Raw genomic sequence first — 25,502 nt, forward strand, 5'->3', positions numbered from 1 at the left:
ATTTATTACCTGTAAATACCAAAGTTTTGTATTTAACCACCTGAGCTCCGGAAAATTTTACCCCCATTTTTTGCTATTGTTGCGTTTTTAGAGTCATGTGTTCTTTTTTCACAGGTGTAAAATGCACTGGAAAAGTTATTTGCAACAGAGCCGTGTGAAAGCAGTTTAATTCATACAGCCATTAGGGCAGTACACCAACAAGAAATAGCTGTGTGGCGTGGATTACAGCTGTGTGCAATCAGCCACGGCTAAATAACCTTACATGACAGGTTTACAGGCGCCAAAATACATAAAAGGGGACAGATTAGCAGCCCTGGGTGTAGGCCTCATCTGTCCCTAATCGCATGTAACCGCTCTGATGTGCAGTCACATGCTACAGCCACAGCACTTGTCAGCCTGTCATGGTTTGTATAGCATAGTTGCCAACATTGTAAAAAAAAAATGTGGGACACTTTTGTGGCTGTAGGCGGAGCTGTCCAATAATTAGGGGGCGGGGCATTCACCAGCAGGCGTGGCCTATGAAAAACAGACAAGTGCGGCGCGCTTCGCGCGCCGCGCCGAAAAATGGGCGTGGTTTACGCGAAATTGTGGGCGTGGCTTAAATGGGCGTGGCTCTAGAGGGTGTGGTTAGAGTCTGAAATTAATGAGGGATGGAGAGGGGGGGAGAGGGGGAGAGAGAGGGAAATGACGGGACAGCAGCCCCAGATCCTACACAATAAAAATATGTGTATTCTAGAAAGTTTAACAATCAGCAGATAAAGATACTCCAAACACCTGGTGTTAATGCTTCAATCATCCCGGCACCATGGTTGTTATGGTGTCAGGATGATTGAAGCGCATTATTTCTATTATTACATTGTAATATAAAATGAAATCATTCAACTCACCATAATGCAGAATCAGTGGGATCCCTGAGCGTGTCACCTGCCACGTCGCCTGCCACCAGCCGTCCGTCCTTGCTTCAGATGTCCGAGCAGAGTCCGTCCTTGCATCAGGTGTCCCCAGCGGAGCCCCCCTCACACCAGGAGTCCCCGGCGGAGCCCCCCTCACATCAGAAGTCCCCAGCGGAGCCCCCCTCACATCAGGAGTCCCCGGCGGAGCCCCCCTCACATCAGGTGTCCCCGGCGGAGCCCCCCTCACATCAGAAGTCCCCAGCGGAGCCCCCCTCACATCAGGAGTCCCCGGCGGAGCCCCCCTCACATCAGGTGTCCCCGGCGGAGCCCCCCTCACATCAGAAGTCCCCAGTGGAGCCCCCCTCACATCAGAAGTCCCCAGTGGAGCCCCCCTCACATCAGAAGTCCCCAGCGGAGCCCCCCTCACACCAGGAGTCCCCGGCGGAGCCCCCCCTCACACCAGGAGTCCCCGGCGGAGCCCCCCCTCACATCAGGAGTCCCCGGCGGAGCCCCCCCTCACATCAGGAGTCCCCGGCGGAGCCCCCCCTCACATCAGGAGTCCCCGGCGGAGCTCCCCCTCACATCAGGTGTCCCCAGTGCCCCCGCCTCACATCAGGAGTCCCCAGTGCCCCCCCCCTCACATCAGGTGTCCCCAGTGCCCCCCCACTCACATCAGGTGTCCCCAGTGCCCCCCCCTCACATCAGGTGTCCCCAGTGCCCCCCCACTCACATCAGGTGTCCCCAGTGCCCCCCCCCACTCACATCAGGTGTCCCCAGTGCCCCCCCCACTCACATCAGGTGTCCCCAGTGCCCCCCCCTCACATCAGGTGTCCCCCCCCTCACATCAGGTGTCCCCAGTGCCCCCCCCACTCACATCAGGTGTCCCCCCCTCACATCAGGTGTCCCCCACTCACATCAGGTGTCCCCAGTGCCCCCCCCCTCACATCAGGTGTCCCCAGTGCCCCCCCACTCACATCAGGTGTCCCCAGTGCCCCCCCCACTCACATCAGGTGTCCCCAGTGCCCCCCCCACTCACATCAGGTGTCCCCAGTGCCCCCCCCCTCACATCAGGTGTCCCCCCCGCCCCCCCCCCTCACATCAGGTGTCCCCCCCTCACATCAGGTGTCCCCAGTGCCCCCCCCACTCACATCAGGTGTCCCCCCCTCACATCAGGTGTCCCCCCCTCACATCAGGTGTCCCCCACTCACATCAGGTGTCCCCCACTCACATCAGGTGTCCCCAGTGGCCCCCCCACTCACATCAGGTGTCCCCCCTCACATCAGGTGTCCCCAGTGCCCCCCCCCTCACATCAGGTGTCCCCCCCTCACATCAGGTGTCCCCAGTGCCCCCCCCCTCACATCACAGGTGTCCCCAGTGCCCCCCCCCACTCACATCAGGTGTCCCCAGTGCCCCCCCCCCTCACATCAATTGTCCCCCCCTCACATCAGGTGTCCCCAGTGCCCCCCCCCACTCACATCAGGTGTCCCCCCCTCACATCAGGTGTCCCCCACTCACATCAGGTGTCCCCCACTCACATCAGGTGTCCCCAGTGCCCCCCCCCCCCACTCACATCAGGTGTCCCCAGTGCCCCCCCCACTCACATCAGGTGTCCCCCCTCACATCAGGTGTCCCCAGTGCCCCCCCCCTCACATCAGGTGTCCCCCCCTCACATCAGGTGTCCCCAGTGCCCCCCCCTCACATCACAGGTGTCCCCAGTGCCCCCCCCACTCACATCAGGTGTCCCCTGTGCCCCCCCCACTCACATCAGGTGTCCCCAGTGCCCCCCCCTCACATCAGGTGTCCCCAGTGCCCCCCCCACTCACATCAGGTGTCCCCCCCTCACATCAGGTGTCCCCCCCTCACATCAGGTGTCCCCCACTCACATCAGGTGTCCCCCACTCACATCAGGTGTCCCCAGTGCCCCCCCCACTCACATCAGGTGTCCCCAGTGCCCCCCCCACTCACATCAGGTGTCCCCCCTCACATCAGGTGTCCCCAGTGCCCCCCCCCTCACATCAGGTGTCCCCCCCTCACATCAGGTGTCCCCAGTGCCCCCCCCCCTCACATCACAGGTGTCCCCAGTGCCCCCCCCCCACTCACATCAGGTGTCCCCAGTGCCCCCCCCCCTCACATCAATTGTCCCCCCCTCACATCAGGTGTCCCCAGTGCCCCCCCCACTCACATCAGGTGTCCCCCCCTCACATCAGGTGTCCCCCACTCACATCAGGTGTCCCCCACTCACATCAGGTGTCCCCAGTGCCCCCCCCCACTCACATCAGGTGTCCCCAGTGCCCCCCCCACTCACATCAGGTGTCCCCAGTGCCCCCCCCCTCACATCAGGTGTCCCCCCCTCACATCAGGTGTCCCCAGTGCCCCCCCCCTCACATCACAGGTGTCCCCAGTGCCCCCCCCCCACTCACATCAGGTGTCCCCTGTGCCCCCCCCCCCCACACTCACATCGTGTCCCACAGCGGTGCGCGCGCTCACCCCCCACCTAGAACCCCCGCCCCTTTCCATATCAGACTGGCAGCGGGGCGGGGGGTAGGCGGGGCGAGGCGGAGCGGGGCGGGCCGAGGCGAGGCGGGGCGAGGCGGAGCGGAGCGGGCCGAGGCGGGGCGGGCCGAGGCAGGCCGAGGCGGAGCGGGGCGGGCCGAGGCGGAGCGGGGCAGGGGGTGGGCGGCGACGCAGAAGCTTCGTCTAGCCCCCCCCCCCCAGCCGTCTTCCTGAACTCCAACAAAATGGCGGCCGGCGGAGACAATGTCTCCGCCGGCCGCCGACCTCTAGCGGCGGCGGCGGCGGCGGCGGCGGCGGCAGCGGCGGCGGCGGCGGCAGCGGCGGCGGTTTCAAAAACCGGAACCGAATTTTTCGGGACATTTGCCGGGACGCCACAAATCCGGGAATGAAGTCCAAGTCCCGGGAATGTCCCGGGAAATTCGGGACAGTTGGCAGCTATGGTATAGGCTGCTGGTTGTGGCTGTTCACATACATGTGATCCCCGCATCAGAGAAATGCTGATTCTTAGTAGTGTACAGCCTTAATTAGCCATGTGAATGAGGCCTTACTGGCACATACCTATCTCATTAAGCCCTGGTTCACCTTGAGCATTTTGACACGTCAAATCGCATGTCAAATTTGGCGGCAATTGCCGTCAATGACACCGCCCTAATCAGTGCGACGCCGAATCTGCACCAATTTCAAAAAGTAGTTTCTGTACTACTTTTTGCGATTTTGGGCTGCGATTTACATTGGCATCTGTGCAGAAACCCGCACAGATGTCTGTGAAATTGCGGCCGAAATCGGGACTGACATGCGGCAGTGAAATTGTGCGAGTTCAGCTGATCTCGCACGGCTTCATTCCCGCAGCTCAGTGCGAACCTGGGCTCAAAGCAATATCACATTTAGCCCAGTTTCACACTGAGCTGCGGGAATGAAGCAGTGCGAGATCAGCTGAACACGCACAATTTAACTCCCGCATGTCAGTCCCGATTTCGGCCGCGATTTCACAGACATCTGTGCGGATTTCTGCACAGATGTCAGTGTATATCGCAGCCCAAAAAACGCAAAAAGTGGTACAGAAACTACTTTCTGAAATCGGTGCCGCAAAATGCAGCGTTGATTAGGACGGTGCCATTGCCGGCAATTGCATTTTCCACCGTTTTGACATGTCAAATCGCATGTCAAATCGTACCAATGTGAACCAGGGCTTACAGACAAAAAAATAGACATTACTGGGCAGACAAACCAGATTTTCTAGAATAATCGCTCCCACACCAGCTCCTGTATTACTGCTCTGCAGCCATAGAAGACAGTTAACATAACTTCACTGAGTACAGATTTGTAACCTAACCCTAAAAGCTGAACTCCAGGCCAACAGCTACACATTCTGTAAAGGATAAATTTTACCTGTCCAAGGATTTGCATTTCTGTCCATCCAGTGCTAAAATGTACACAACCCACCACACAGCACAGCCAGGTGGATGACACCATTTACAATAGAAGTAAATCGAAAAGCAATTATAAAAAAAAAAAAAAAAAAATGTATGGAAAGAAGGAGAGGATTGAACCGCTGTTATTTTTTTCTTTTTGCCAACTATGTCTCATTAGGGAGATTTTCCCTCACTTTCTGTACTCTAGTCTCGACAGGAAGTGAGAGGATATCTTTCAAACGTGAGGGATATTCATTCTACGACAGCTGTTATAGAATCGAGTGTCCCCATTGGATGATTTCCCCTTGACTCCTGTTCTGGTGGCAACTCCAAGTTTTGGATTTACCCTCACTTTCATTGCCAGTAACATCAATGACAGGACAATTAGAGAACATTAATGTTTTAAACAGGGGCATAAACTCCCATCCTAGGCCACCATATTCCCATTCTAGGTCATTGGGAGGTGACTGTCCCTTCCAAGTTCTTTAAGCCGGTCCCAAGTCCACCCTCCAGCAGATGTGTATCTGCAGCCCTTTTTTATATATATATTATAGGTCAAAGAGTGAAGATCTGCTTTATTTTAATATAATGGTGACAAGGGTGTCTTCTCTCTGCCTCAGGCTACTAACCAGACAGTTAAATGTCAACAGCAGATTGATGAAAGTCATTCTCCCCCTCCCCCCCCCCCTCACTTTTATCAGCATGTGTCTTGTTCTTGCATGCAGAACTCCTAATTGGTTCCCTGTAAGAAACTCGTACCCAGTAAATTCTAGGTACTTATACTAGCTGCATACAAAAAAAAAGAAAAAAATATACATTTATTGATTTACAGAGCTGCATTAATTTGTCTTTTTATCTGCCTGGAATTCAGCTTTACATTTAGGCCTGAAAGTGTATATAAAGCCCAAAACAACCAAAAGGTTATATTGTATATATTGCAGCTGATCAGTCCCTAAATGTGGTGTCTGCATTCGTTTTCTTATTTCAGTCTTATTTATATTATTACCTTTTATGGTTTTCATCTGGCTATGCTGAAATAACACTTCCTGTCCCTGGGTGGCTACACTCCCTTCTCCACTGTACCTACTGTGTGGTTGCAGCCATGGTTGTCACAAAGGCTGGTCTACAATCATATGCCCTTTCGATCTCAATTACAAAGGTGGTGGGGAAATTAGTAGTTTACAGAAGGAAGCTAACATTTTTTTATTCTTCCAAGTTCATCTCACAGGAAGTGACAAGGACAACAAATCCCTGACAAGATCAACAGGCAATTTTTGTACTTGATGAAAATTTCTTAGCCTGGAAGAAAAACATTTTTTTGCAACCACCACATCTAAGGACTGGAAAGCTGCAATATATTATTACATTTTTGGGTTCAGTTATTCTTTAACATTGCACTTGGAACCGAAAATGTTGTCATTAAAGTGGTTGTAAACTCATAATAAAAAAAATACCTTAGATCGAAGCTGTTGCAGCGTTCCCCGTACACCGCTGTGACCGGCAAAATGTCTCCCTGAGTTATTTCCGGGTTCGCGGGCTCCGGCGCTGTGATTGGCCGGGGCCGCGATGACTATAGTGCCATTTCTTCAGTGTGCATGCGCTGATGACGGCAGCGCAAGCGTATATGGTAAATATCTCCTAAACCATGCATTTTGATTTTGATCAAACTTTCAGTGCAGTTATGCAGTCCAACTTGGACATGGTTTGCATATTATATGTGGCCAAAACTGTGCTGGAATCACACCAAATACAGGAATCTCTTCCCAAATCCTACTGTGCTGAGTTACACTGATGTGAATGGGCATCATTGGAAAAAATGTGATTTCCATTGTCATGTGATTGTGTACGACTCAAGTCACATCTGAAATCGCACTAGTGTGAACGGAGCCTTACATAATATGCAAGCACCCCTGAAATTGAGGTATATATTGTGCTAAGAACTATAAGGAGCATGGCATAATCCTGACTCAGAGATTGGTTGAGGCCTTGTTTACAGCTTGGACCTAAGTGTCACAGGGCTACAAGGGCACTCAGGAGTTAACATGGGTACTTACAAATAACACTGGGTGTCTGCTATTCAGTACTCTTGATAACATAGGCAGTGTTTTAGGATGAGCCCCTGGAATGTGTATCAGAAACTGAAGCCTGATAACAAACCCTGTTGCGCCAAATCTTCACAGCTCTGAGATATTATTGCTGCACTAATCTGTACAGTGGATGAACAACAGCTGGAATTAAATGATAGCTCCAGGGAAGACAGCTAGTTTTCCTTCTCACCATACTATATAAATCACCCCACAATCTTGACTGTTATTGCTTCATACTCTGAATGGTCTAAGTTTATTAGTGGTGTACCGCAAGGTTCAGTGTTGGGACCCTTACTTTTTAAACTTTTTTATAAATGATACAGTTTGGGATTAAAAGTTACATTTTTGAGTTTGCAGAAGACACCAAGCTGTAGAGCTGCACAGATAATCATTAAAAAATCGTGATCTCGATTCACCCCCTCTGACATCCTGTCCTGCTGAGTTTGCCATTCTTTCATATAAACAAGTGGAGAGGTTATCTGCTCACTCAGCTGTCAAAAGAAAGCATCCTGGCAGTCTGCCAGGTTTAGAACTTGTAACTAACTTCCTTTTTAGATCAAAGAGATAGAAATTCTGTGTAAACAAATAACCCAGGCAATCTGCCAAGTTTTAAACAACCTGTAAATGCAGGACGTTTAACCACTTAAAGTCTAAATCTTTTTCTGACACTTCTTTCTTGAGTTAAAATCAATATTTTTTGCTAAAAAAATTATTTGGAACCCCCAAACACTATATATATATATATATATATATATATATATATATATATATATATATATATATTTATTTATATATATTTATTTATTAGCAGAGACCCTAGGGAATAAAATGGCAATTGCTGCAATATTTTATGTCACACTGTATTTGCCCAGCGGTCTTTCAAATGCAATTTTTTGGGAAAAAATACACTTAAATAAATAACGAAACAGTAAAGTTAGCACAATTTTTTTTGTTTTAATGTGAAAGATGATGTTACGCCGCGAGAATCGCAAGAGAATCGTGATCTATCCTCTAAGCAAAAAAATAGTGATTCTCATTTTAGCCAGAATCGTGCAGCTCTACCAAGCTGTAGTAGTAGAATTAAAAAATCTCCAACTTACAAGTAGACTTTAATGCATGTAATTTGACAAGTATGTGGCAAATGAGGTTTGATGTTGATAAGTGTAAAGTTAGGCACTTGGGGTAAAATCCATACATGCATCATAATTTCTATGAGCAAGTACAACTGAGAAGGATCTGGGTGTTCTGGAAGAATATAGACCTAATAATTGCATGCAATGCCAAGCTGCAGTTTCTTGAACAGAAATATATTCTTGTATTAAAAAAGGTATGGAGGAGAGAAGGAATGATGCCCTTGTACAAGTCGTTAGTATAACCTCATCTGGAATATGCAGTGGATTTAGGGTACCAGTTTACAAAAAGAATATTGGGGAAAAAAATGGTAGTGCTACAGTGGGTATGTTTAGAAGTTATCCAGATTAATCTGTGGAAGAACCTGATTAATCGGTTTCTGACGCTTTACAAGATGACCTATGAAGCTAGCAGTTGTCCCCATAAAGCTGATCAAATTTGGGGACCTTGGGTGGAAATGTCTGACACCTGTAAATTTCCTGCTCATTGATGTTTTGTTCAGATATTTATGTGTTTGCGATTGTTCCATCATCGCAACCCTGGGGTTACTACGTGTAGATCTGGTATGGTTATTATCACTTCTTTTATTGTAAGAGCACTGATAATGTAAGAATTTGAATTCCATATGTAATATTTTTGCTTTAACTAATACATCCATGGATGCTATTCTGGTTCTACTTACAGGTTACCCTCGGTAGGGCACCAAAGGTATGTCTTTTGGTAACATGGATTGTATTTTGTCCTTTTTGATTTGATATCTATGCGCTTTTGTAGTCTGACCGCAAGGACTTCCCCTGTCAGAATACAACTCTAATGCCCTGTACACACGATCGGAATTTTCATCAGAAAAACCTTGGATGGTTTTTCCGACGGAATTCCCCTAAGCTTGGCTTGCATACACACGGTCACACAAAAGTTCTCCAAACTTTTGACCGTCAAAAACGCGGTGATGTACAACACGTACGACGGCACTAGAAAAGGGAAGTTCCATACGAAGCGATGATTCTGAGCATGCGTTTTTTTTTGCGCTTCGGAATTGCATACAGACGAACGGAATTTCCGATAGGAACTTTTTCCAACTGAAAAATAGAGAACCTGATCTCAAGCTATTGCTGGCGGAAATTCCGCCAGCAAAAGTCCGATGGAGCATACACACGGTCGGAATGTCCAACCAAAAGCTCACATCGAACCTTTGCTGGCGGAATTTCCGATCGTGTGTACGGGGCATAATGCCCCGTACACACAATTGGATTTTCTGCCAACAAATGTTGGATGTGAGCTTGTTGGCGGAAAGTCCGACCATGTGTATGCTCCATCGAACGTTTGTTGTCGGACTTTCTGCCAACAAATGTTGGCTAGCAGGTTCTCAAATTTTAAACCAACAAATTTTGTTGTCAGACTTTCCGATCGTGTGTACACAAGTCCGTCGCACAAAAGACCACGCATGCTCGGAATCAATGCTCATCAAACACAACATTAGCAGAAGGAGCCCAAAGGGTGGCGCATAACTGTTAAACTTCCTTTTTATCTGCTTGCCGTACGTCTTGTACGTCACTACATTCGTAATTGTTGGCCAACATTTGTGTGACCGTGTGTAGGCAAGACAAGATTGAGCCAACAACCTTTTGTTGTCGGAAAGTCCGATCGTGTGTACGGGGCATTAAAATAATCACAGAATGCCTCCCTTAGAGGCAGCTAAAAAGAACATTGGTGTCATGCTGCTGGCTGAGCCAAGTGATGTCGGCCCTGAACTATGTAGGCACCATCATACAGGAGGTCAATCAGCCACAGCTCAAGGAACCCCCAAGTGATGTCGGCCCTGAACTATATAGGCACCATCATTCAGGAGGTCAATCAGCCACAGCTCAAGGAACCCCCAAGTGATGTCGGCCCTGAACTATGTAGGCACCATCATACAGGAGGTCAATCAGCCTCAGCTCAAGGAACCCCCAAGTGATGTCGGCCCTGAACTATGTAGGCACCATCATTCAGGAGGTCAATCAGCCACAGCTCAAGGAACCCCCAAGTGATGTCGGCCCTGAACTATGTAGGCACCATCATACAGGAGGTCAATCAGCCACAGCTCAGGGAACCCCCAAGTGATTTTGGCCCTGAACTATGTAGGCACCATCATACAGGAGGTCAATCAGCCACAGCTCAAGGAACCCCCAGCAACCTCTGAAGGAACCCTAGCAATACACAGAACCCTGGTTAAAAATGACTGGGTATGAGGTTCTGCATTTACAGATTTTCAATTTTTTTTTGTTCTGTTGCTTGAACTCATTGGACTTGCATCTTTTTTTTTCAACCCGATTAACTGTGTAACTATGTAACTTCAAAGCTGAGAGGTGTCAGAGCATATTATGCATTTATTTCCAGGACCTCCCATTTCCAGTTTAGGTGATACTGTATTATTACAATTGCACACATCAGCTATTTTCAGGTTAATTAAATGAAGACACATTCTCCAGAATATGACACTCTTGGCACATTTCCCAGAATGCTGTGCACACACCATGTGATCTGTGGGAGTGTGGTGTTTCATGATATAACTGCACTGCAAAATTAACTTGGTTTATAAGAGCCTACGAATGTCTTAAAGTTACCAGTCACATACAAAAATTAGCTGATGCATCCTGTTGTACTGTCCTGTTCATGCACAAATGAAACTTAAGCTGTGCTGTCACTCATGTTAACTCTGAAAAATAGAAAAACAGTTTAATTATTGACTATTAAGCAGCTGTCCTGGCATAGGTGTTGAAAAATTCCAAGCTGGGATCAAAAATGTGCATGGTATTTACAGGTTCAGGGGGCTTCCCAGGTGCATTAAAATAATTTGGAAATCGTAAAAGGTACTCATAGCCACCTTTTGATACCCACTCTCCCTGCATATTTTCTAGTTTGCACACAAGGGGGTTGATTTACTTAAACTTAGACAGTCCAAAATCTGGTGCAGCTCTGCATAGAAACCAATCAGCTTCCAGGTTTTATTGGTCAAAACGTAATTGAACAACATGTAGTTAAAAGCTGATTGGCTACCATGCACAGCTGCACCAGATTTTGCACGCTCCAGTTTTAGTAAATCAACCTAAAAGTGTATGCCAAATTCTCTTTCAAACGAACAACACATACATCAATGTGCCTCATGATTACCGACACTAATACACTTAGCCAGCTGCCATTAGAAAAAAAACCCTTTGCAGAAATTCACTGACTAGGCTTGGGCCAGTTTAATCAAATATGGAGGCACATTAAGGAGTAGAGCATTCTTATGTAGTCGATCATGCTGATAAGTCCACAACAGTCCATGAGCTAAAATGGAGTTTATGAACACAAGTCTTCTAGAGCTGCATGATTAACCATTAAGAATCGAAATCGCAATTTTTTTCTAAGGAGTGCAGAGAGTTCTCACAGCTCGAAAAAAATAAAATAAAAATCCAGGCAGCCTGCCAAGTTTTATCACAACACCTGAATAAGTAGAAACAAAGCATCTTTTCTTTCTTTTATCAAAGGAAAGAACTCATGTGTGTAAATGAGGGAAGTTTAACCATTTAAAGACCAAACCTTTTCTGACATTTGTTGCTTACAAGTAAAAATCATAATTTTCTGCTACAAAATTACTTGGAACACCCAAATATGATATATTTTTTTTTAGCAGAGACCCTAGAGAATAAAATGGTGGTTGTTGCAATATTTTATGTCACACTGTATTTGCACAGCAGGTTTTCAAATGCAATTAAAAAAAAAAAAAAAAATACACTAATGTATTAAAAACTAAACCGTAAAGTTAGCCCAATTTTTTTGTATAATGTGAAAGAAGAGGTTACACTGCAAGAATCGTGATCTTTATTCTAAGCAAAAAAATTGTGATGCTCATTTTAGCCAGAATCGTGTAGCTCTAACGTCTTCTTGTAGATACTATTTAACATATGTAAATAGAAAAAGGTGTTCAAACCCATGGGTTTCCATTTTTAAATGAGTGAAAAAATCCATGCAAAGGATCCAGAAAATGGAAGCAAATTTCAGTTTATAAAATGGTGCTTTTCTAAGACATCCAGATGTATGTGATTTAAGTATCTGTGAAGTCAGTTGGCTGCTCTGGAAACCATTTTTTACCCAATTCAAGTGACAAAACAGCCACCCATCCAGTACCTCTTCAGAATGTGGTGGATATGTCTCTTTAGCCAGAGGGGGGAGTGTCTAATAATGTCAGACACATCAGGGAAGTATGCTCCCAGTCTGTGTATGCTACATTCCAGAAGAGTTTCCCTTCTTGGATCCATGCTCTTACAGGTTGCTGTTGCAACAGAAGTCCAAGCACACCGCGCAATGGCACAGGGTCCTGTAACTCCGATCAGCTGGGTCAAGCACGCAAAGTGACCATGGCAGCATGGATCTGCTTTGGTGCTTTGCATGGTCAGAGTTAAACAGGAGGACAAGGGAGCTAGATCATCAAGTATTTTATTGTAAAAAGGACTGCAGGTAGATAAGAGACAACAAGTCCATGATCGTTTCTTAGTAAAGGAATTCATAAATGTAATTTAAATTTTAGGTTTAATATACACTTTAAAGCCCAACTCCAGCCAAAACATTGTATTTAATTTTGGATACAGCTACAGAAGGGTTAAGGTCTTTTGTCAGCTTTTTATTACTGTGTGTCCCTACTGGAGAGATTTCCCCTGGCTTCCTGTTAGAACAGGAAGTGATGGGACATTTCTCCAACAGGGAAATGAACAAAAACATTTTTATTAGGGAGAGGATGTCTAGAACTTCTGACACTGTTCTTATTGCTGTCTGTACCTTCTTTTCCCAGACACAACGCCCAATGGCAATTCTTGTATGGGTTTCAAAGGGGTAGGTATGGGGTTACAAACAGAAATAAAAACAAAACAAAACTCATATAACTCTACCTCACTCTCATTAAACTATACATGCACATTTTTGTACAAGGCATAGTAGTAAATCCACATTCTGAAAAATTGTTTCCCCTGGAGTTGGTGGGATTACCACTATCAACGCATTAAATAGCTGGGAATGGAAAAAAAAAAATCAGTGAATCATGAACTAGTATCATAGGACATTTATACATTATAGTTGCAGTTCATTTAAGGATAGAAATCTGAGTAATCAGCCAGATCTGTGAATGTGTACGTAAAATGTCACAACAATAAACCTGAAACTGTAAAAGGCAGTAGCAGCATAATTCAAAACACAGCTGTCTAATTAATCACATATACTGAAAAGCATTTTACCTAAAGGGTAACTCCATTTTCACGGGGAAAAAATAGCAAATAAAGAAAAAATAATATAGTGTATTACAGTGTGCTTCCTGGATCCGGCCCACACGTCACGCGGCCGCAGTGCACAGCCGCTTACCTCTGCCCCTCCGAGCACCAATACTATGAGCGGTAAGGTCGCTGAGTGCTGCACGGTTGTAACATAGCAAAGGACCCTGCACAGCCCCACTATAGGTGGACAGTCGAGAGAGCCCAGTCACAAATTGGACATCCAGTCACAGACCATAATACGAGAGAGAGGCTGCAACACCTGGATTAACTATTGGGTCTCTAAGACCAACAACAAACAACTTGATCTTCATATACCCCCCTTCGGTGGTGAGAGGGCTGTGATGTAGAAGGAAAATTGCTCCAGCAAAGGACATACCACCGTAAGGTCATACCACTTATCCAGCGCTATACCACTTATCCAGTCTTCTCTATATAAATATAAAATTCACCACACAGACCAGACTTGGTTTTCTTAGGATCTGAGAAAGAGGAATACCCTCGAAACGCGTTAGCCGACCATTCATTTTTTATCCCTTGTATGGGCATCATTTTATACTATTCTATCAAGTGTTATTATCATTATTATTGTAATGCATCTACATTCATGAATATGTAGTATTTCTTTTTGTATATACAATTTTGTTTAAAATAAACTCATGCATCAGGCCTCGCACCCTTCTTTTCTTTTCATAGTACTTCGGACTTCCACTAGTCGGCCTAGGCAGCGAGGTATGCATGATCATTTTACATTTATATCACCAGGAAATACTACCACCTTCACTAAGGCCTGCCGCACAAGCACAGGAGAATATCTTTTCTGTATCTTTATGCAGCGCAGCATGTGTAACGTACTAGAGACAGTAGCTGGCACCAGGTTAGATGACCTCTTTTCTGGTGTTACCTCTGGGGATCTCTTTTAATGCTTACATTCTGGATGCCACTGTGTTTACACTTGATACATGGGAGGTTTCTGTTGAAATATGGCCTTTTCACTGTATCTATTGAGAATAATTTATCTACACTTGTGCCTCTCTCTTGCAGCCATCCTCTATATCAGGTGCATATATCAAGTATTTAACTTGACAGATAGCAACCCATGTTTAAAACGTCCATTTTGCCGCGTTTACATGCCGCGTTTGCGTTTAGAAGTGTTTGAAAAAAAAATGCTTTTTTTTCAAAATAGCCAACAATGAAAAACGGCTGTAAACAAAACGCCGCTAAACGCGAGTTACCGCGTTTAGAAGCGTTTAGCGCTTTAAATGCCTCTAAGATCAGCGTCTGAACTAATTTTTTTGCTTTTTTGCTCTAAACACAACTGCCTAGAAATGACTATAAATGACCCTGTGTACACGTACTGATGAGATAACAGAGGAGAGTTCAGGAGCAGTTGAAAAAATGCCCTACTGCTCCTAAACGTCCGTTTACTAGCTGCAGTGTACATGAGGCCTTATGCTTAATGTACATTGGACCTCTCCTGAACGATTTAACTTGACAGATAGTAACCCACATTTAAAACATCCATTTTGCCGCATTTACATGCCGTGTTTGCGTTTAGAAAAAAATTGTTTTTTTTTTTTAAAATAGCCCAAAATGAAAAACGCCTGTAAACGAAACGTAGCTAAACGCAAGTTACCACGTTTAGCCACATTTAGAAGCGTTTGGCGCTTGAAATGCCTCCAAACTCAGCGTCTTTTGCTTTCCAAAAAAGGCCTCTAAACTCAACTGCCTAAAAACGACATTAAACGAACCTGTGTACATGTACACACAAGATAACAATGGATGAGTTCAGGGGCAGCTGAAAAAAGCGTCCAACTGCCTCTGAACGTCCGTTTACCAGCAGCAGTGTACATGAGGCCTAACGGTGTTTGGAACCCCAAAAAAATGCGTTCAGAAGCTGTTTAGAGTCATTTCAAACGCCAAACGTGGCAACTTGCGTTTAGCCGCGTTTCGTTTACATGCGTTTTTCATTTTTGGCTAATTTGGAAAAAAAAATTTTTCAAACGCTTCTAGACGCAAACGCGGCTAAACGCGACTAAACGTGGCATGTAAACGTGGCTAAACGGCCGTTTTTAGATGCCGGTTTCTAGCTGTCAAGTTAAGGCCTCATGTACACTGCTGCTGGTAAACGGACGTTTAGAAGCAGTTGGGCATTTTTTTCAACTGCTCCTGAACTCTGCTCTATGTTATCTCATCAGTACATGTACACTGGTTTGTTTATAGTCGTTTCTAGGCAGTTGTGTTTAGAGGCTTTTTTTGGAACCCCCCAAAAAAATGCGTTCAGAAGCTGTGTTTAGAGGCATTTTAAACGCCAAACGCAGCAACTCGCGTTTAGCAGCGTTTCGTTTACAGGCGTTTTTCATTTTTGGCTATTTTGAAAAAAAAAAAATAATAATTTTCCTTTTCAAGTGCTTCTAGACGCAAAAAAACGCGGCATGTAAACGCGGCAAAATGGCCGTTAAACTCTGGTTTCTAGCTGTTAAGTTAAATCTTTCAGGGGAGGTTGAACAAAGTTCCATGTACACGAAGCCTTCATGAAACATGGTCTACATGCTTTTAATGCTGAACATTTGCTCAAATGTGAAAGGGCCCAAAGAGAGCAGGCTTAGATGATCAATAACTATGTAAACACTTGTGGTCACTTTGTATTATTTGATACAAATGCAGGTCACCACTGACTACACTGTACTATTCCTTTCTGCCATAGGTAATTCAAAGAGGACTTAAACCCATCGATTTAACAGTTTCAAAAAACAGTATTCCGGCATGTACCAGGAATGCAACTGTCCGATTTGGTTGTTCTCTCAACCAAACTGTCAAAGCATCAAGTGGCTGGTGTCATAACTGATCACATGTGCAGCATTATGGGAGCTGAAGATGACGGCTTCCTTGGCTGAAAACAATAGAAAGGTTTAGTTCTGCTTTAAGCATTTTTATAGTACAAAAAATGCACAAGAGCTCACAAATTTCTCATAATGGTAAGTTTTAGTAACAAGAATTTTCCCTAATGTCGAACCTATGCCCAAAAAAAAGCTATTGATTAGTATGGCCATTAAACATGTTTATCACTCATTTATTATTCAGTCAAATTCAGTCTTTGCAAGTGACGCTTGAACCTATTACATCCAGAAGTAAAAGCGTGGTCCCAACCAGAAAGCAACACGTTGGGTTATCAAACAGTAGCAATGTCACACTTTAACACTGTATGTATACTTAGTAACAATTTCCTTTCTTTCATAGCTGTCAGTATAGCCCTCATACGATACACCAAGGCCTCTTGCACACAGCCACATGATCTCCTACAACAGGGCTCAAAATTTCAAGTCCTGAGCTACTAGCCAGACCTCAAGGATTACTCGCCACCAGTTGCCCCACCCAACGCCTACCCTGCCCCGCCCCTAATTCCTAAACTTGCCCTCATAAATTATCTCATGAAATTACATTTAAATGTTTTATGCAGAATTAAGTTATAAAAATAAATATTAACAACAACTCCCAGGCAGCCCACACTCGCCAGCCCTCATTTTCCACTCACAAAGTGCGGGTTTATATTGCAAGGGCTCAGGTGCCGGTCTGCAAAGGGCTTACTTTATCACACGTTTGGGTGAACTTCACACCTTCATATGCGTGCTTAGTGCACATGCTCTTATTTATTGTTAATGGGTTCTTAAAGCGGAACTTTACCCAAAAGGGGAAGTTCTGCTTGTTAGCATACTGACCCCAACTCCCCACACCCCCCCCCCGCATTTGACATTTGGGGGGGGGGGGGGGTTTGGGGGGAGGGAGCGGGTACCTGGTTTTGACAGGTACCCGCTCCCACTTCCGGTCAGATGCACAGAGGCGATCTGTGTTGGAAGCAAGCCTCCCCCCCCAGTCTTCCGCCGCAGCCTTCTGGGATATATCACATGTCCCAGAAGACTATGGGACCATTCACAAAGCCCAACTTGTGCATGCGCAGTAGGAAACTGGCTGAGAAGCCGCAAGGCTTCACTGATTGCTTCCCTTACTTACGATGCCAGCACCTGCACCGAAAGCCGATTGAAGAATCGGCTTGGGTGAGAACATGGCTGCATCCCTGGACAGGTAAGTGTGCTTATATCAAAAGTCAGCACCTACAGTATTTGTAGCTCCTGACTTTTAATTTTTTTAGGGGAGCCTGGAGCTCCTCTTTAAGACCTATTGCAGACGAATGTCTAAAAAGACAAATTTTAAGGCATTCAGGAGTTTTGCTTTTCTTTTTAAACTGAATAAAAAATGCAGCCCATTGTGTTTAACGTGCTATGTACAGATCAAGAAAAAATAAAAATCTGCATTGCTGGTCAGTAATTTTACGCATATATGCACAACACTCTGTTGTTGGCTTAACTCCAATGTAAAAAAGCATATAAAAGCAAAGGAGAAGGCCTTCAAAAAATACAAGGTATTTTTATATATATCATCAGCATTCAGACTTTATAAAGAAAGCAACAAAAAATGTAAGGGTGCAATAAGGACGGCTAAGATAGAACATGAAATACCTTAGATTGTAAGCTCCTTGAGGGTATAGGGACTGATGTGAATGTATAATATATATATGTAAAGCGCTGCGTAAATTGACGGCGCTATATAAGTACCTGAAATAAATAAATAAATAAATAAATGAAAGACATATAGGACACAGAGGAGAGAAAAAAAAATCCCAAGAAATTCTTTAAGTATGTAAACAGTAAAAAAGGGAGGACAGACCATATTGGCCCCATAAAGAATGAGGAAGGACATCTGGTTACAAAGGATGGGGAGATGGCGAAGGTATTGAATTAATTCTTCTGCTCAGTCTTCACAAGGGAATCGGGGGGATTCTGTAACCAAAACTGCAGTGTTTATCCTCATGACACAATACAGGAAGCACCTCCATGGTTAACAGAGGACAGAATTAAAATTAGACTTGGGAAACTTAACATTGATAAATCACTGGGACCAGATGGCTTGCACCCGAGGGTAGTTAGAGAACTCAGTTAATTGCCAGACCATTGTTCCTAATTTTTACTGACAGTCTACTGACTGGAATGGCACCAGCTGATTGGAGAAAAGCCATTGTAGCACCAATATTTAAGGGCCCAAAATACATCCCTGGGAATTACAGACCAGTTAGCCTAACATCAATAGTATGTAAACTCTTGGAGGGGATGATAAGGGACTATATACAAGATTTTGGTAATGAGAACGGTATCATTAGCGGTAATCAGCATGGATTCATGAAGAATCGTTCTTGCCAAACCAATCTATTAACCTTCTATGAGTAGGTGAGTTGCCATCCAGATAAAGGAAGGCCCGTAGACATGGTGTATCTGGATTTTGCAAAAGCATTTGACAGTTCCCCATAAACGTTTACTGTACAAAATAAGGTCCGTTAGCATGGACCATAGGGTGAGTACATGGATTGAAAACTGTCTACAAGGGCAAGTTCAGAGGGTGGTGATAAATGGGGAGTACTCGGAATGGTCAGGAGTGGAAAGTGGGGTCCCCCAGGGTTCTGTGCTGGGACCAATCCTATTTAATTTGTTCATAAACGACCTGGAGGAACTATGATTTAAAAAATAGCAGAATGTTTACTCATATGTCCACACAAATACATACATGTGCTATGCAGACCATCCTTGTGTTTTTTCTGTCAGGAATATCTGATGTGCTTTTTGGGGACCAATAAATAAAGAATAGGTAGATGCAACATAAGTTGACATAACAAAAAAAAAAACACAAGCGCATAGGCGTAAACAGGTCTTTAAACACCTAGTTCACTTTTCTGCCAGTGTTTCACATTACACCCATTTTTAGTGTGTAACATGAAACAGAGTTGCATTCGCTTATCCCCCCACTTACCTAGTAGGTGCTTCTCCCTGCTGTCTTGTTTTTGTATGAATTTAGTGCAACTGTGCAGCCCACACAGCAACGTCATCCATTCACAAGTATCTGTAAATGGAAAGACTACAACACCCATCTACCACTCCAGCAAAGGAACTCACCGGTTTCAATAGAGCACAAGTATTGCAATGTCACTGCACTTGTGGTCCATTGTTTACTTCCTCCAGCCCCATAACAGAAGGTCCTCACCTCCACACAAACCTGGGTCTGGGATGTAAACAATGAAGGAGCCTGAGCATCGTATCCATGAAACACTGGTTGAAGTTGCAATATTCTGCAGGCTTGAATGCAGAAAAAAATAATAAAAAATAATTTTTTTCATATATCAGTGTTGGTGCATTTATTTATTTTTTAAAAGATGGACTTTTCCTTTAAAGGAGAAGTACAGTCAAAGCTATTTATGGATCACAGAAGTGCGCTTAGTTCTGCACTCCTGTGGCTCAGATTCAGCCGACAGCGGGCTAAAGCCCTCTGCCAGCTGGCATCATAGAGCTGCTCTAGGCTCTGCAGAGATCCTGACTGTAATATCGTGCTCTCAGCAGCCAGCACATGCCACTCCCACCCCCTCCACTGCCCGGCGCTCCAGTGAGCACTGGAGGGGCAAAGCAGACAGCCACTGACTGATAGTCACCGACTCTCTGCTTACTGAAGACCAAGAACTGAGCGATCAAAGACCGTTCTTGGTGTGGAGGTGGCAGGAGACAGATGTGGCATTGGATCGATGCTGCATCTACCTAGGTGAGTATGATCTTTTATTCAAATCCCGTACTTCTTTTTTAGGCCCCTTTCACACATGCAGACCGTTCATTTTTTCATCAGTGCTCATCAGTTTTTCATCCATTTTTTTACATTCACTGTCAATGCAAAAAAATGAAAATGAAAAACTGGCCATTTGTCAGTTTATATACGTTTTTCGCCTGATTCGTTTTTTTTAAATGGAAGGAAAATAGAGATCAGATCAGTTTAAAAAAAACAGATGGTGATGGATGCGGATGTAAACTGATGTAAATGGATGATCATCCATTTACATCCGTTTTTCCATAGAGATACATCGATGTCCGTTTTTCATCCGTCAACGGATGGATAAAAAAACGGACAACATGTGTGAAAGGGGCCTTAATGTCACACAGAAATTGGGAATTCTGCCTAAATTCTTCACTACCACATCTAAGGCCCCTTTCACACTGGGGCGTTGGGGGCGTCGGCGGTAAAACAGCGCTATTTTTAGCGCTGTTTTACCGTCGTTTTTGTGGCTGTATTCGGCCGCTAGCGGTGCGGTTTTAACCCCCGCTGGCGGCCGAAAAAGGGTTAAATCCTCTCATACAGCGCGGCTATAGCCGCGGTATTACCGCGGTATAGTCGCCCTGTCCCATTGATTTCAATGGGCAGGAGCGGTTTAGGAGCGGTGAATACACCGCTCCTTCACCGCTCCAAAGAAGCGGTTGGCAGGACTTTTTTTACAGTCCTGCCAGTGCACCGCTTCAGTGTGAAAGCCCTCGGGCTTTCACACTGAACAAACAGCGGAGGCTGTTTAGGGGCGGTTTGCAGGTGGTATTTTTAGCGCAATAATGCCTGCAAACCGCCCCAGTGTGAAAGGGGCCTAAAGGAACAATTTCCAATTACTGGAGATTAATCATATTCAAGCCGTGCTATTTTATATAGGAAATAGCACTTTATGAATACCATACAAAAAATATGTTTAAATATTGATATTATTGCAATAAAAAATGGTTGCAAAAATATAAGGAGTGGAATCTCAATGGCCAGGATCTTAAAAATTCCAGCACTTTATGAGTAACTTACATAAATATAAGTTTTGCTGTAATAAAAATAAATGGTTGTGCAATTACAATAAGAGATCTCAATGGTCAGGATCTTAAAATCCAAATTATTAATAAAAAAGAACAATGTACATGCTCTGGTTATTCCACCAGTGCAGTTACCCACCTACAATAATGCTGATGGCTGTTTTGCTCTGCATTGTGCCCAATCCATCACTTTAGACTACTTCAGCCATAAGCATGCAGGGAAAACAAAATGAAATCTCACAATACTGTACCAAGCCAATATGCTGGTTTTTCAAACACATAATAAACATTAAAAAAAATAAATAAATAAAATCCCAGTTTCAAATGACAAATAATTGGCATGATGATCCAATTAAACTTTATAAATAAAATATTTATGATTATTTATTAAATGCACTCAAACTCTCAAATGATGATCTAATTCAACTTTACAAATGCAATGTTTAAGATTATTTAATAAAAAGCGCCCGGTCTCTGAGATAACGATCCTCTTAAACTTTACTACTAAAATGTTTAGGATTATTTTTTTTTAAAAAATGATCCGGTATCTCAGATAATGATCTATTTAAACTTTACAAAGAAAATGCTTATGAGTATTTAATAAATTAATTGAGTATCTCGGACGATGATCTAATTAAACTTTAACAACAAAATGCTTAGGATTATTTAATGAATGATCTCAGTCTCTCAGATGATGATCTATGTAATCTTTACAAATAAAATGCTTATGATTATTTAATAAATAAAGTATCTCAGATGATCTGATTAAAGATAGAAATGTTTAGGATTATTTATAAAATGAGCTCAGTGTCTCTCATGTAACCATAAAAGGCATTATTGACTTGTGTCATCTGTGTATATACATCAGGACACTCCTGCTATAGGCCAGGCCCACACCATAAGACAACATTACATATGGCTGCCCTTTAAATTGTTTACTGTGTGTTTCTTCCACATGCATGCTGCAGGTAAACAATACTATAGGCAGACTTGGTGCATGCAGTGTGTAGAATCTGATCAGGACAATCGAATTAAAAGAGAGGATGAATGTATTGACAAATGTATTGATGTACACAATGAATGCCTTGGCACAGAAGTATGGATCTATAATGTACAGCAGTGGCAGGCAGTGTGATCTAGCTGTACATAGCTGTGAATATATGAAGGCAGCACGTGTCCAGACACACACTTCATATCGATAACACATAATCATACAGAACACACACAGATAACACAAGGAAGCTGCCTATCTCACCTGGCACAGACCTCACACCCGTTGGGCACCTTGTTGTGGTTGGAGAGGTGTGTGGGGTGAAGAGTTCTTGTCTCTGGGTGTACAGGAAGCTCACACAATGAGTCTGGCTCGGACTGAAGTGAATGACTGCGGACACACTGCAATCCCCCTTCTACAAAAACACTAGACACCCAATTCCTGCTGTCTGCTGGAGCCCCGCCCCGTCACCGCCCATTGGCCAGCACAACGTTCCCTGTCAATCATCTGTCTCTGTGTACGAACTGTGCAAGCAGGAAACTGCGCGATCCATTGACTGCAACCAATAGAATTCTGTACAGATTGTGTGTAGCCTATGGGCGTGTCCCCTGTGTGCTCTGCACTGAGCATGTGATGGGGACTGTTATTATACAGAGGGAAGAAGATTACATTAATAATACTCTCCTCACAATACCTCCACATGAATGCATAGTGCAGTTTAGCAGTCCTTACATGTGGTGGCTGCCTTAGTGTTCACTATTCAGCCCTGTTTTATTTATTTTCATTTGGTGATCCCCCTTTTAACTTCCTGCTGGCCGTATATTACATATATGGTATATGCTGCAGGGCCATATATTGCATATACTGTAAATGCTGCAGGGCCATATATTGCAAATGCGGTAAATGCTCCAGGGCCGTATATTGCATATACTGTAAATGCTGCAGGGCCGTATATTGCATATACAGTACATGCTGCAGGGCCATATATTGCATATACGGTATATGCTGCAGGGCCGTATATTGCATATACGGTATATGCTGCAGGGCCGTATATTGCATATACTGTATATGCTGCAGGGCCGTATATTGCATATACTGTATATGCTGCAGGGCCGTATATTGCATATACTGTATATTACATTAAAGCAGAAATTCACCCTAAAGGGAAAGTTTCTCTTTTTTCTCTCTTTCTCTTTTTCTGCCCCCCCCCCCCCCCCCCCATCTTCTTTTGGAACTTTTTTTTTTTGGGGGGGGGGGGGCGCTGACACTTTTTGTCAGATCACCTAGAAAATTCCACCACTGTCCCTCCAGACCAATCCCCCCCATTCGCAACTTTCTGGGACCTGTCATAGTAGATCATTCACAAAGCGCAGTGCGGCTCGTGCGTGTGAAGTTGGAAGTGTGAACCTGCAAGGAGTCACAGCTGGCTTCCCACAGTTAAAGTGATATTAAAGGCTTTCTTTTTTTTTTTAAAACAAGGAACATGTCATACACATTTGCTCTGTACAGTGATTTCCCACAGAGCAGCCCCAATCCTCCCTTCTCGGGTCCCCGCCAGCACTCTTGGCCCCTCCTACCAGCCGAGTGCCCCCAGAGCAAGCAGCTTGCAGGGGGGGCACCCAAGCAGGCTTCTCCCGAGTCCATTCATGCACAGCGCTGCAGCTCGCCCCCCCCCCTTTCTCTTTCTCCTCATTGGCTCACTGGCTGTGATTGACAGCAGTGGAAGCTAATGACGCCCGCTGCTGTCTCAGCCAATGAACAGGGAGAGTACCCAGAGAGCCGAGGCTTTTGTGCATGACGCTGGATGGAGATGGGGTTCAGGTAAGTATTGGGGGGGCAAGGGGACTGCTGCATGGAGAAAGTTTTTTACCTTCATGCATAGAATGCTTGAAGGTAAAAAACCTTGCGCCTTTAGAACCACTTTACACATGAAGACTGGTGAAGAACCAGCATGGGTAAGGAAGGTACTGCATCTCTGGATAGGTAAGAGGTTCTTCAGTCTGTTTGAAAAAAAAAAAAGTCAGCAACTACAAATACTGGGGTGCTGGCAACTTCGGCTGAGATTGCCTAGTCAATGTTGACTTTTTGATTACTTGCCCCTTAGTTGTTACTGAGGGGAATGTCCAGTGGAGATGCAGAAAGTAAAACAAAATTCCCTCAACTTACTAACAAAAAGTAATTGTTGTATTTGCATTCTTGTCAGATTATTCACACTTCCTGTCTTGGTTGTTGCTAGGACAAAAAGTGATGAAAAATCTGAACAGCCAATGAATAGTACAGACATGGGCTTCTAAACTTTCCCTACCCCTTTCATTACTAAAACAAATTGGGGCTAAAGATACACACTATGGGGTTGATTTACTAAAGGGAAAAAGACTGTGCACTTTGCAAAGTGCAGTTGCCCTCTTCAAGAGCAGTTGCTCCAGAGCTTGTTAAATGAGCAGAAGCTCTGCTGACTTCTATCATCCAATCATGTGCAAGCAAAAATACAGTTTTTTTAATTTTCCTTGCAGGGGATTGGGTACTCTTTGCAAAGTGAAACCTTACCTCATTTACTAAGCTCTGGAGCAATTGCACTTGCAGAGGGCAAAGTGCACAGTTTTTTTGCCTTTAGTAAATCAACCCCTTAATGTTCACTTACGCTCCACCTCCCCACACAGTCTGTGCTTTTAACAGGCTGACTGCCTGTGTATACACGTACACGCACACACGCGCAGTGCTACCACCAGAGGTGGCCATCTTTGCAGTGGGGTTGGGGAGCAAAAATGTCCCCAGCTTGAGACAGCCACCCCCTGCATAGCCCTGCATCTTCTCCACATCCCCAGCGGTTATTGTCACACTTTTTACTCTGTTATTTATGCACACTTATGGTGTCTTCTGAGGCGCAATCTGCGTTTGGATTTCTTTTCAGAAGGCATTTGACAAGTGCCGAGAAGGCGCTATATAGGATGTTAATGGGAGAGTCTGACATGCTGCCATTTGTAACTCTGCAGCTAGAGTTACATCACAGCTGCGTCATGTGAACAGCCTTGTCAGGCTGTAATGTTAAGATTCATGTGGACAGCCTAGGGAGGGGAAGTGGGGTAAAAATGCACCTTAGATACCCATTTTTACTAACCCACCCCCCAGCTGCCTGTGTGAGCATTACTTTTTTTTTCAGTATTTGAATTGTTAGCCTGGCGTTTAGGGCTAGGCTATTTGGTAACAGTAATGGGCCGTACACATGATAGGATTTTTCACAAACAAATGTTGGATGTGAGCGTGTTTTCAGAAAGTCCGACCGTGTGTATGCTCCATAGAACATTTGTTGTAGGAATTTCCACCAACAAATGTTTGAGAGCAGGTTCTCAAATTTTCCGACAACAAGACTTATTGTCAGAAATTCTGATCGTGTGTACACAATTCCGACGCACAAAAGTCCACGCATGCTCGGAATCAAGCAGAAGAGCCGCACTGGCTACTGAACTTAATTTTTCTCGG

General features: G+C 44.5%; 1 protein-coding gene across 3 annotated transcripts in view; it reads right to left on the bottom strand.

The window, feature by feature from the left end:
- Positions 1-22,507, bottom strand: part of EEF2K (eukaryotic elongation factor 2 kinase) — a 142,856-nt gene extending 120,349 nt beyond the window's left edge. The window contains exon 1 of one of the 3 annotated variants that reach the window (XM_073591041.1): positions 22,298-22,507. The gene's annotated coding sequence lies outside the window, so the exon portion shown is untranslated. Of the gene's footprint in view, positions 1-22,286 lie in introns of all 3 variants that reach the window. The other 2 variants (XM_073591039.1, XM_073591042.1) reach the window with 2 other exon arrangements.
- Between the last annotated feature and the right edge of the window lie 2,995 nt (positions 22,508-25,502).

This window comes from Aquarana catesbeiana, linkage group LG06, assembly GCF_042186555.1.
Source record: "Aquarana catesbeiana isolate 2022-GZ linkage group LG06, ASM4218655v1, whole genome shotgun sequence".
NCBI lineage: Eukaryota > Metazoa > Chordata > Amphibia > Anura > Ranidae > Aquarana > Aquarana catesbeiana.